Here is a 14,085-nt window from a genome sequence, read left to right on the forward strand (position 1 = left end):
TACCTGACGAATTATTGTCAACATCATCGTCAATTCCTTCTAAAAGTACGTCACTATCACCTTCGCCGTCCAGATCAAACAAACAATTACGAATTTCACTACTTCGCTGACAATTCACTCATTTTGCGCCACGAAAGCTAATGCACACCGGACAACCACAGCAAGCACAACAGAATGACCGTCTGCAAAGCGTTCTCGTTTTTCTACGTGTATACCGCACACTCTGTCACACTAACTACTTTAGAATTGTGGTGTATTTATAGAGTAGAGTTTCCTCTTCAATATGATGCAAGATATGTCATAATGATGTTGAGTGTCAAGGCGCTATCTAGAAATTAGTCAGTGCTGGCGTAATGCATCTCGATAGCGACTCTGCCGGTTGAGTAACAGGGAAATGAGTCGCGATCGCGACGATTGCCGGTTCCAGGGTTAATGGGTCGAAACATACACCAATAACGAGAAAAGGACACGTAGATTTGGTACTAAAAGAGCAAAGAATACCTCCTTTTGACAAGTCAAAATTAGAAAAAGTTCAGCGGGCGAGTTAGCCGTGCGGTTAGGGGCGCGCAGCTGTGAGCTCGCATCCGGGAGATAGTGGGTTCGAACCCCATTGTCGGCAGCCCTGAGTATGGTTTTCCGTGGATTCCCATTTTCACACCAGTCAAATGTACCTTAACTGAGGGTAAGGCCCCTTCCTTCCCATTCCTAGACTTTCCTATCCCATCGTCGCCATAAGACCTATCTGTGTCGGTGCAACGTAAAGCAAATAGAAATAGTTCCATGACAAGCGATAGGTGGCAGAGCTACGTAATTTACACGGCAAAAGTGAGAAGCCTGGCACAAGTGAAGTGGAAGCAGTTACAGTACTCGGCTAAGGTCCCGATGGTCGGCAACCCAAGCTCCCAAGTTCAAAGACCTAGGTGCCCCTTTTAGTCGCATCTTACGACAGGCAGGGTATACCGCTCCCACCCACAGGGGTATTGCGGAGATAGGGAGGTCTTAAATATGTATTCTCCATTTCTCTTTATTGACTTCTAAAACCCACAGCAGAAGACAAAGGAAAACACACATATAAAACAAGTTACAAAATTAGGTGTCAGTCATACGGGAGCAAAATGTGTCACAGCTACAGTTAACTATTGCATACCTGTCCGTCCCTCGCATCTTCTTCCATGGCCGTCGCTCCACCAAAATATAAACAGCAAAATCATCTCCGTACAGGCCATGAAGGCCCTTAGAGGAGTGGAATGTACAGGCTTTTGCTATCTGTAACCTCGGCACACTGTGAGGTAGAGTTCTTAGCCCTACGGCCGACCTACCTTGCTCCCTGGAATTAACCTTGTACTCACGGTTAGTGTCGGTTGAGTGAACCTAAAAGCTATTTGCACTTCCGGATGTGAAAATCTAGTTTAATAAATGTTTCGACTGCCTGACGGTGAGTCGAACCCACATCCTTTCGGGTGGATCGAGAATGCCTTCACCGCCTTAATCGGGTTGCCCCTTTCAGCTCCACCTGTTTCAATACATATACCCCAATTTCTGAGTGAAAAAGTTTACGTTTTCCTTCCTTCCTTCCTTCCTTCCTTCCTTCCTTCCTTCCTTCCTTTTTAAACAACACTAGTCAATATCAAAGCAGTATTCTTCCCACTGGGGTGATATTCTCCAGTTTCTTTGAGAATCGCTGTAGTAGACGAATAATTATCTCCAGATTCCCGGTAAAGAAAGAACCTTTATCTACGAGCTCCCTCGGGACCACCAATTGCTGTAATTACAAGCAGTTAACCCCTGAGGACGTAGTCCACTTAGCATTGCCTAGGGAACACTGACCAACTTCCTCGACGAGGGACGTATTGAGTGTAGCCTAACTCATGCTGACAGGGGAAATTCGCAAATAATGTTGACCATCGCCATTGTGATGATGATGACATTGATGGTAAGTGCTAATTAACATTGATATGGAAATATATTCTCAACGTTAATTTCCACATTAGATTTCAATAATTTTCATCACAATAATCTAAGCAACACGACGCTCAAGTTTAACGACTTAATCAACGAACTATTTTAAATTCATCCCATATATTTTTTTTCTAGTTGCTTTACGTCGCACCGACACAGATAGGTCTTATGGCGACGATGGGACAGGAAAGGCCTAGGAGTTGGAAGGAAGCGGCCGTGGCCTTAATTAAAGTACAGCCCCAGCATTTGCCTGGTGTGAAAATTGGAAACCACGGAAAACCATCTTCAGGGCCACCCATTCAGACACTCTTTTGTCTAGTCCAATTGCGCTCTTTTTTGCCAGGAGTCTCCCATGATCCACCCTATCAAATGCTTCAGACAGGTCAATCGCGATACAGTCCATTTGACCTCCTGAAACCAAGATATCTGCTATATCTTGCTAGAATCCTACAAGATGAGCTTCAGTGGAGTAACCTTTGCTTAATCCCATCTACCTTCTATCGAACTAGTTATTAATTTCGCAAACATGTCTAATATAATCAGAAAAAGAGCTATGGGTATTTAAATGTGATTCCTCACGTTTGTGGGTTTTCCTAAAACCTTACTACTCGGTTTATCATGTGTATCATTCAACACACTGTATCTTATCTAGGAGAAGTGTGCATATTGTTTTAACAGTGAATACTGATAGATTGATACGTCTCACAAACGATGCTCTGATTGTTTGTACTAGAGGAACAGCCGCAGCTGTTGGTAGTGTGACTTTCTGATTTCATTTGTTGATTCATGATCATGATTTTGTGTATTGATGTGGGTGGTTCGCTTGAGTTACGTTTACATTTCATACACGTGTTTAATAGAATGAAGATAAGTGCATACTTAAATGCATATTTCACACTTTTTGCATCACAGTTGCATGCTTAAATTGGTGTTTTATACAACATAAAAATCCCATGTCTGCTAATCATATATATTGTTTCAGTAACATAGATCCGTTTTTCGGCTCTCATAAGTAACCAATCGTGACAAATGAGCATTCAAAAGAAATAGAATAGACATTATCAGTGACGAATTGCACTCTCATTTCATAAATGTCTAAAATTTATTTTAAGAATATGTTTAAAGTAATTGTACGAAGTGTGCGATTTGTAAATACTGTTGCCGTAGGAAAATACGCGCCATCATTGCTATCGAGTTCACATTTGGGCTGCAATTAGCCTTTAAGACAAGAATGAAAGTAAAACCAAAAATTACTTCCGGAACATTCGTCAGTATAATAATGCACTTACGTTTGCTTCCGATCAAGTGGATACCATAAATGTTAAAATATCAAAGATTACATTAAGTGGTAAGTAAGACTGTCTAATATTGTACTGATATGTGTATTCCTTAGTTCACCAGGAGGCTACTCCACCACATACTTAATGAACATGCGAGATTTCTTATATTTACGAGGTCTAAAATGTCTTCCATTTTCTCGCAATTCATAAGCCTCACTATTTTTTCTGTGGATCCGCTCACTTTTCTTTCAATTTGTTGGAACTTTTTATCTCCTCGGTCCGGCTCCACGGCAAAATGGAAATGGTTAGCGTGCTGGTCACAAGAGTCCCCGGTTCGATTCCCGGCAGATTCGGGAAATTTAACCATAATTGGTTAATTCCCCTGGCACGTGGCTTGGGTGTTCGTGTCGTCTTCATCATCATTTCATCATCACGAAGCGCTGGTCGCCTACAGGCGCCAAATCAAAAGACCTGCACCAGACCTCTCCGGAGGTCACTCGCCATTATATTTTTATTATCTCCTCTGAGGGATGATTCAAAGGTTAGATTATCTGCTCCCCTCTCTGCATGTCGTAAGAAAAGCCTAAGAGGGGAACGACCAAATAATCTATACTCTATAATAAAAATATGTCCATGACTTTATTTATAATTTCCAGTGAAGCTGAGGAAACGTACAAGTGCGAATTTTTATTGTATAAACATGGACTGAAGACGCCCTTTCTGTGTATTTTCTACCTATATCGAAGTCATATGCCCTACTTCAGTACGTTCCATTACGGTTATCTAAGCAATGAGGAAATGGGAGCATTAAGTTTTATGACACAAGTCCATCTACAATTTTCTTCCTCCTACAGTCGTCAACTCGATCCATACCTCGTCCGACTCTATTATCAGAGAGGCAACTTCAATAAAGTTCCCCGTAAGAATTCACTATCAGATGGTTCCTCAGATGACGTCAGCACTTACGTCAGCCAAAGCCTGCTGTATCGGGTGCCTCAACACATTGTTGGTGTCAGTTAGTTGCAATAGCTGTTCGCTGACTGCCGTAAAGATCAATAAGGTACTGAACAAGAGGACGACAAAGAGCATGGTGGGGTGGAATGAAGGGGGGGGGGATTTTCTCAGGGGAGAAAACATCATGGCCAAATAAGACGTAAATCTCGAAAAGGAGGAAGAAGTTCAGAAGACAAATATCATTGCTTAATTTCCGTCAAATTCAGTACTCTCTACGCACAGAGCCCCTCCTAGTGACGTACCGCGTAGATGCTGTATTTTAATACGAATTCGCAGTACAAAGTACATTTGACGAGGCGATATTTCACGGAATACTGGAGGTAGAGAGGTAACAATTGATACACATGATTGGCATGTCATGGAGTTTTACTGACACAGAAATGAATTACATAAAATGACCAACAGTTGGCGCTGGACAGCAACACGTCAGGTGCGAATGGCCAGATGTGCTTCACATGACATGGTGTTTTATTGACGCCAACAACGAGTGCACAAAGAAGCCAAAAGATGGCGCTGGACAGCAACACGTCAGTGATGCTACATGAGACCCGTGTACGGTATAAAAGGAGCTGTCATGAGAGAGGGTGTCAGATGCACCTGCAATCGCGGCATGTCATGCTTGGCCTCCTCGCTCCCCCGACTTCAATCCGTTTGATTGTTGGTTGCGCGGTTACCTGAAGTCGCAATTCTACCGCGATCGTCCGACCTCACTAGGGATGCTAAAAGAAAACATCCGATGGCAATTTCTCACCACACCTACGGATATGCTGTACAGTGCTGTTCAAGGTATTGTTGGTGAATGACGGCCAACATGTCAAGCATGTGTTATAAAGAACATCGTCTTTGCTAAACCTTGATTGTTATGCTAATAATTCTTTGCGTATCGTATAAAGCGCCATCTGTTGGTCGTTTTGTGTACTTTACAGTATGTTCGTGTCAATAAAGTTCCATGCCATGTCAATCATGTACAGGTCCTACCAAAAGTTTAAGGACAGCCGCATATTTCATGAACATGAATCCTGTCCTTAAAATTTTAGTCTCAAGTATACGAGTGTTTGCAGGGAACTAGAACATATTTAGAGGAACATTTGCTGAAATTTTCATTAACTTATCGTTCATTGTTTCGAAGTTATTGAAGTTCATTTTTATAATAATTAGAAATAAAATAGCTATTTTTAATACTTGAGGGGATCTGGACAGTACAATATGTGGATTACAGTAATAATTTTGATTATGGGGAAACACAGATATCTATAGAATATTTATCATTGTAATAGAGAAACAGAATATATTTCCATTTATAATATCCTCCGTTTAATAGCTCACAACATAACCACAGAAAGTGGTAAAAAACCAACATTCCTTGACCTTGGATGGACAGGAGACCACTCAAGCTACTGAGATCATTTGTGTATTACGTTGTAGCGGGATATCTACAGTACAACGTAACACAAAACGATATCTCTAGCTTCAGGAGCCTCCTATCCAGCCAAAGTCAACCAATGTTTGTTCTTCTACTACTTTCTGTCGTTCTATTGCGAGCTATTAAATTAAACGGGGGATATTTTAAATGGAAACATATTCAGCTGTTCTATTACAATTATAAATATTGGTCAGGTATCTGCATTTATCAATAACAAAGTAACTTCGAAACAAAGAACGATATTTTAATGAAAATTACAACAAATGTTCCTCTAATTACGTTCTAGTTCGCTGTAAACAATTGTATGCCTGAGACTAAAAGTTTAAGGACAGGAATCATGTTCATGAAATATGCAGGTGTCCTTAAAATTTTGGTACGACCTGTATGTCATTTGTTACCTCCAATATTCCTCGTCAAATGTTAATGGACTTTTGGGTCACCTTGTACATCTTCTATGTAAGCAGATATGTCATTCAGTGTGCAGTCTGCAAGCCTCTATGTGTCTTCACAATCCTTTATTTGCACCTGGCCCTGTGAAGTTCCATAACACAGCTTTCTATTAATCCTTTACTGCATGAATTATTTTTAGTTTCCGTTTGGTGACGGAAATTTCAAGCTTTAAGTTTCAAGTTACGTTCAATATTTTAGGCTTACCAACAATTCTTAAGCGGGGCTAATACTGTACCTTAACACTCGTACATAATGTGGTTTGCCACAATGGAATATATATATATACACTGTATACGATATTTACTGGCTGCTCGTCATCCTACAGAATGAGAGGTATAGTGCTCGGATATTGTAGTATCTATGTTTGACGAGGACAAATTTACTTTTTAAGATTTTTTTGTGTTTGTCTGCCTTTTATATCCCACTTTATTCTGGGCTTGATAGTTAACTTAGTACCCCAGTGCAAATATTCATTTACCTCCATTTAATAGCCAACGGCCGTAGCCGTATTGAAACACCGGATCCCGTGAGATCTCCGAAGTTAGGCAACATTGGGCATAGTCAAGATTTGGATGGGTTGCCACGTTCTGTTGGTGGGGGTAAGGGAATGGAGGAGCGGAAAGGAACTGGCCACCCTACTGTACGCAAACTCCGAATCAGGCACACCTCTGCGGAGGTTCGGAACTGCCTTCGGGTAGAATACACCCTTACCTTACCTCCATTTAATACTTAATTTTCTATACCCTGCACCTTGTGACTTAACTGGCTGCAATGTTAAGAAGGAAGCCACACTTTCCAGTGCCGATTCAGTTAAATATAATTTAAAAACTCTTCAGTCTGAGTGCATTTCTCTCATCGGTTGGCCGGCAGGTGCGCCCAGCTTATCTGTCTCCCGTTGACTCATCACTCCCCGCTTCGCGGGATAGTAAACAGGACAGCACTTCGCTCATTTTTTCAGTGCATGACATGAGATAATGATTAAAATTAAGAAAATAAGAATTAAGAAAACTAACAATTAAGAATTTTAAAAATAATCTCGAAACTTATGGCAGAAGATGATGGAATTGTTCTCCTCGTAAATCCAATTTTAACATTTTCGTGGTCCGTCATGCTGAGCTCTTCGAAACTCTGGCTTGTTGTCCAGGTCGTCTTTGGGATTTTGTAGGCGTATGCTCTAATTTTTCTCCAATTTCAATTACTTTTTCCTCGTCAAGTACACGTTTTTTAACACTTCACTTCTTATCGAGTAAAGAAAAGGTTCCTCTCAGTTTGTTTACGAGTTTCAGCATGGTCTTTCTATGCGGATGTCGTACACCTGGAAATTGTGTTACTATTCGCCGAACGACTTCCCTACAAGACTCTGTTTTCACATAATTATCGTATATAAATACCCTTTTTGTCTACCGTGTACTCATGTGGAGGTATAATGAGAATCACATCCTGAAGTAACACTTCCCAACTCGAGAACAGTTGGAGCGATAGATCAACACATTCTAAACACGGACCTGAACTGCGAAGTGCGGGCATTTCCGTGCTGCCGCTGTGCTGTGTAACGGGAAGTGATGAATGAGATAATCTGGGCGCACCTGCCGGACAACAGATGAGAGAAACTAACTGTATAAATATTATACTACAACATACCTGTAAAATAACACACTATTAAACAAAGAATGACATGTTTCGTTCCTAAAAGGACATAATCAGATTCTATCAGTCACACTCAAATATTTATAAATAATACTTTGTTTAGTATTGACGAACTTAAATTTTAGAACATGTCTTAATAACGTCCTGTTCTTTTTTGACTCCAGCATTAACTTTTGGATAAGCGTTCCTCTGTCAGAGGTAAGTAAAGATTAAAGAGATTACCTTAAGTTATATGCTTGTCTTACAGCACGCTCTTGTAGACAATACTTACGATCATTGCATGGGGTCGTCACACCACATCTTACAACAAAATATTAGAAAAATTTCGCTATAAATAAAAACAGAAGAGTGTAAAGAATATAATAATAAAAAGTAATTGAAAAGAGATGTCACTTCTAAGACTACGGAAAATTAAATGTGAAATCTATATCTACAAAATATGAATCCTAAACCTACACGATATTCCTGATTTAGTTGAGCATGTTAACATATGAATAAAGGAGTCATGTGGAATTCCATGCGCATGATGTATTTATAATAATTATATGGCCGCTTGTAGAAGTTTATTACGAAATAATGTGAAGCATATTCATTAAAGCATGAAACACAATATTTCGTTCAGAAATAAACTGAGTTTAATATGCACTCAGTTCCGTGCTGTGTTACTGAAAGATCACTTAGTTCGAGTAAACACATAAACGATTGATATGTTGATCAACAGAGCCCGGAATTTTAGGCACTAATACGTTGGAATTTGTCTCACAAGAGAAATATCACTTCTCGGTTTCCTGTGTAGATTTTCTAACCTCACCGATATACACACCCTCAGAGCATACTATTTATCTTGCATCCTACCGAATATTGAATTCGCGTCTCCCATTTGGTCTACCTCTTCACTCAATAATCTGAATCGCACCGACCGCATGCAGTCATTCTTTTGTGCCATTGTTAGAGCCAAAGGATCTGATTGTCAAAACCTGAGCAGCAATCAGATACAGGACAAGTTATACCTTCACCCGTTATCTACTCGCAGGAAAGTTGGCGACTTTAGATTCCTATATAACACTTTTAACGGTTTACTTCGTTCTCCCTGAACCTGCATCCTTCTTTTCTCCATATCTCCCATCTCGCAAAACCAGGGTAAATCCACACCTTCATATTCCGTATTACCGCCTCTCCCATGTTCAAAGAACTTTATTTATCCGCACTCCAACGCCCCTTAACTCTTTATCTTCTGACAGGAACTTCGACGTTCTTTCCTCGTATGCCTGCTATAATCGATTCTTCCGTAACTTAACCTAGCCCATTTCCTCCACATTCCTTTTTCTCTTCTCATTGCTGTCCCTTCTACTGAACATAATGTGATATTTATTTTTATTGTACTACACTGTTGCTTATGTGTCATATTCGAATTTATTTTACTGTTCCACTCCTCTTCCTTTTACTTTCAAACTTAAATTTTCCTCGTTCTTTTCTTTTGCCTTTATGTTTTATTGTTAATTGCTTCTCTACAGTTATATTGCTAGTTCATAATTTCCTTCCGCTACTTTTGTCATTAGATGATTTTTCTTCATTGTTCTTTCATTTATTTATTTTAGTTTGCACTGTGCTACCCTATTGTACATATATTTTTCTTTGCGGAACTCTGTAATTCGGCATCTCGCAGTTTTGCATTCCCAAATAAGTAAATAAACACAGGTAAATAAATAGAATAAAATCCTGAAGAGAATAACAAGTATACACTAGACTGCACAACGACTATGCTATGAGATTTGCATAAATATTAGGAGTACGGCCTATTAGAACCCTTCTTATGTATGTTATTCTTGCCATATTATGGAAGAACATGATAGACGACAGTTCCTACCAACTATTTTCCGTTTTTTCTTAATATCAGCTATTACTGCTTATAAATCCGGGGTCTATTGATCAAATTACTGAAACCAAATGCTGAAGTGAGTCATTACTGATTGTAAAATATTCCCTACGCATTTTGTGCACATTCAGTTCGAAATAAGGAACAATGTATCTTATTCTGCATCAAGCTCATATCGTATACTACACAGTTAACACCCGTTCTTTGTACGGACTTATGAGCAAGGTTTAAAAAGGTTATATTGAGGTATACGTGAGTCCTACAACATGCTCTTGTAGACAATAGTTTCTATCTCCTCATGGGATCGTTACACCGCATTTCAGAATAAAATAATAGAAAATATTTGGCTAACTTACAAATAGAAATGGCAGAGTGTAAACAAAATAATAATAAAAATAATTGAATAAGAGATGTCAATTTCTGACTACGCAAAATGAATTGCGAAATCTGTACCTACTAAATAATAATATTAAACCTACACGATATTAAAAAGATAGTAACATGGGATATAAACATACACGGTGACGTAAAAATCCGCTAAGATTTGACTAAGCAATACTTCATGGAGGTAGAGATGTAACAGTCAACAGCCACGATTGGCATGTCATGGGGTTTTATTTGACACCAAAATAATGTCCGTAAAATGACCAACAGATGGCGCTGGACAGCAACACGTCAGGTACAAATGGACACACATGCTTGACATGACATCTAGTTTTATTGACACCAACAGTATCGCATCATCCGTAGCCTGGACGAGAAACACCTCCTCGAAGGTACGACGTTCACACAGGATACAGCATCACCCCATACCTGTGTGAAAGAGCTCTTGCATACATATTTTGGTGAAGATCGCGTGTTGAGTCGGCACTTCCGTCATGCTTGGCCTCCTCACTCTCCCGACCTCTATCTGTGCGATTATTGGTTGTGGTGTTACATGAAGTTGCAAGTCTACCGCGATCGTCCGATCTCATTAGGGATACTAAGAGAAAATATCCATTGATTATTTATTACCATACCTACGGATATGCTGTACAATACTGTTCACAACATTGTTTCTAGCAGACAGGTATTGTTGATGAATATCTGAGTATGTGTTATGATGAACATCGTCTTTGTTAAACCTCCTCGGTTGTTACTACTTGTGTATTGCATGAAGCGTCATCTGTTGTTCATTTTGTATACCTTACTTTGGTGTCAACAATACCCCATCTCATACCAATAAGGTGTGTCAATTATTGTCTCTCTACCTCCAATGCTCCATGAAGTACTGCCTCGTTAAATCTTACCGAACTTTGGGTCACCCTGTAGTATGATAACAATGGTTTATGATGCAAACTGAAATGTAAATTAATAAACATAATCCAAAACCTAAACATATTAAAAAACATGTAAACACGAAATCTAAATCAAATAGATAACGATGGTTCATGATGCAAACTGAAATGTAAATTAATAAACATTAATCCAAAACCTAAACATATTAAAAAACATGTAAACACGAAATCTAAATCAAATAAGATCAGGAGGCGAAGGAGGATCTGCAAAAAATGGGAAAACAAGGAACAGAAATCAGCAACAGGGATGCTTACAAGTCAAGGATCAAGGTCACCAAGAGGTTTCAAGACAAAGTTAGATTCCGTACCCAAGTACAGTGGTGAGAAGAGAAGAGATTGTAGAGTGAAAGTTTGAAGAAGTACGGGACGAGAATTGTAGCTCAGAAAGAGAATAAGCTGAATTCGAATTAACGTGGATCATAGTCAGCCAAAATGGAAGAAGAAGAAATGATATACACTGACTGACAGAGCAAATGCAACACCAAGAAGGAGTGGTTCGAAAGGGATGAAAGTTGGGGGAAAAACAGAGACGGCACGGACGAATAATTGATGTTTATTTCAAACCGATATGCAGGTTACACAATGCGCACGGCATCGACTCAGTAGGATGTAGGACCACCGCGAGCGGCGATGCACGCAGAAACACGTCGAGGTACAGAGTCAATAAGAGTGCGGATGGTGTCCTGAGGGATGGTTCTCCATTCTCTGTCAACCATTTGCCACAGTTGGTCGTCCGTACGAGGCTGGGGCAGAGTTTGCAAACGGCGTCCAATGAGATCCCACACGTGTTCGATTGGTGAGAGATCCGGAGAGTACGCTGGCCACGGAAGCATCTGTACACCTCGTAGAGAATGTTGGGAGATGCGAGCAGTGTGTGGGCGGGCATTATCCTGCTGAAACAGAGCATTGGGCAGCCCCTGAAGGTACGGGAGTGCCACCGGCCGCAGCACATGCTGCACGTAGCGGTGGGCATTTAACGTGCCTTGAATACGCACTAGAGGTGACGTGGAATCATACGCAATAGCGCCCCAAACCATGGTGCCGCGTTCCGCGTTGTCTAGCGGTAGGGCGCTCCACAGTTACTGCCGGATTTGACCTTTCTCCACGCCGACGCCACACTCGTCTGCGGTGACTATCACTGACAGAACAGAAGCGTGACTCATCGGAGAACACGACGTTCCGCCATTCCCTCATCCAAGTCGCTCTAGCCCGGCACCATGCCAGGCGTGCACGTCTATGCTGTGGAGTCAATGGTAGTCTTCTGAGCGGACGCCGGGAGTGCAGGCCTCCTTCAACCAATCGACGGGAAATTGTTCTGGTCGATATTGGAACAGCCAGGGTGTCTTGCACATGCTGAAGAATGGCGGTTGACGTAGCGTGCGGGGCTGCCACCGCTTGGCGGCGGATGCGCCGATCCTCGCGTGCTGACGTCACTCGGGCTGCGCCTGGACCCCTCGCACGTGCCACATGTCCCTGCGCTAACCATCTTCGCCACAGGCGCTGCACCGTGGACACATCCCTATGGGTATCGGCTGCGATTTGACGAAGCGACCAACCTGCCCTTCTCAGCCCGATCACCATACCCCTCGTAAAGTCGTCTGTCTGCTGGAAATGCCTCCGTTGACGGCGGCCTGGCATTCTTAGCTATACACGTGTCCTGTGGCACACGACAACACGTTCTACAATGACTGTCGGCTGAGAAATCACGGTACGAAGTGGGCCATTCGCCAACGCCGTGTCCCATTTATCGTTCGCTACGTGCGTAGCACAGCGGCGCATTTCACATCATGAGCATACCTCAGTGACGTCAGTCTACCCTGCAATTGGCATAAAGTTCTGACCACTCCTTCTTGGTGTTGCACTTGCTCTGTCAGTCAGTGTATAAACTCTACTCTACAGTAATTATAAAATACGGATGAGTACGGTTAGAACTCTCAACAATACAACTGTAGCCTCCAAACTCTTTCCGCAGAATGGCGCGCTCAATCTTTAGCTGGCCTGCTGTCAAATCAACAACGAACTTAGAAGAATGATGACGAACATGACTTCACGTGACTCCTACTTGTACATGAAACGAGTAGCCTATTCATTAGTGAAGGTGACCATAGCCAAAAGCACAAAAACCGTTAGTGTTATGAAGAAAATGTATAGGACGTTTCTTGTAGGAAATGTACAAAAGCATAAGACCAAAACGCACCCTCCACTTTTTGATAGGGCCAACCGTTTGCTCGTTATTTTAGTTGATATGGGGGCAAAAAACGTCCAAATTTCGGACATACTCGTGTAAAGTACTCCATTAGTTCGAAACGGAGAAATGTATTAAAGTAAAAAGTACCCCTTGCTTGACTCGGGATTTCAAGATATATCGTTATTAAATTTCAGATCAATCGGTCAAGTACTTTTCGAGCAAATCCGGAATAAGCAAACAAAGAAACGAACAAACACAATTTCATTTTTAGTAATAGTATAGATCAAAGGTGGTCAGATGTGCGTCCGTTGAGGCTAGCCCAGTGCGACGGGACTGACGTGACGTAAATGTGGGCAGCTTATAGCAAGCATACGTCCAGTAAAGCGAGGGAGCAAACGCACTTTGCAGGGAAGAGAGCAGCGTCCTTCTATTGTGATTATGAAGCTACTCAGCTAAATGCTGACTGCAGTACAGTATTCTTCGTAAAATATATAATCACAAGAAAACCGTTCTTTACAAGATATTCCCGTTTGATTTATATTGCCCTCGATATCAACAATCGGTTTTATTGTTTTTTATTTATACATTTAAATAAAACTGACACTTTATAACTTCTGTGTTACAATTTACAAAGGTACAGGGTTGAAGCGTACAAGCTATGATTTACAATTCCTTGGGTAAGACTGATAGTATTTCCATTTTTAAAAGTAAAATTCCTGTTATTCATTCAGCAAAAAGTCATATATTTGCATAATCCAGTAAGTTTACTGCTTGATTTTGCACCGTATTATAGTGTTGTGTGACTTTCTCTGTTCACTGAAGTTCTGAAAATAGTCTAGTATTTAAAATTCATCAGGCGTCCGATGATAATAGCTAGGCACTAAATAGCGGGAGAGTTTCATCACGAGTGA

The sequence above is a fragment of the Anabrus simplex genome, chromosome 12 (assembly GCF_040414725.1).
Source record: "Anabrus simplex isolate iqAnaSimp1 chromosome 12, ASM4041472v1, whole genome shotgun sequence".
Lineage (NCBI taxonomy): Eukaryota > Metazoa > Arthropoda > Insecta > Orthoptera > Tettigoniidae > Anabrus > Anabrus simplex.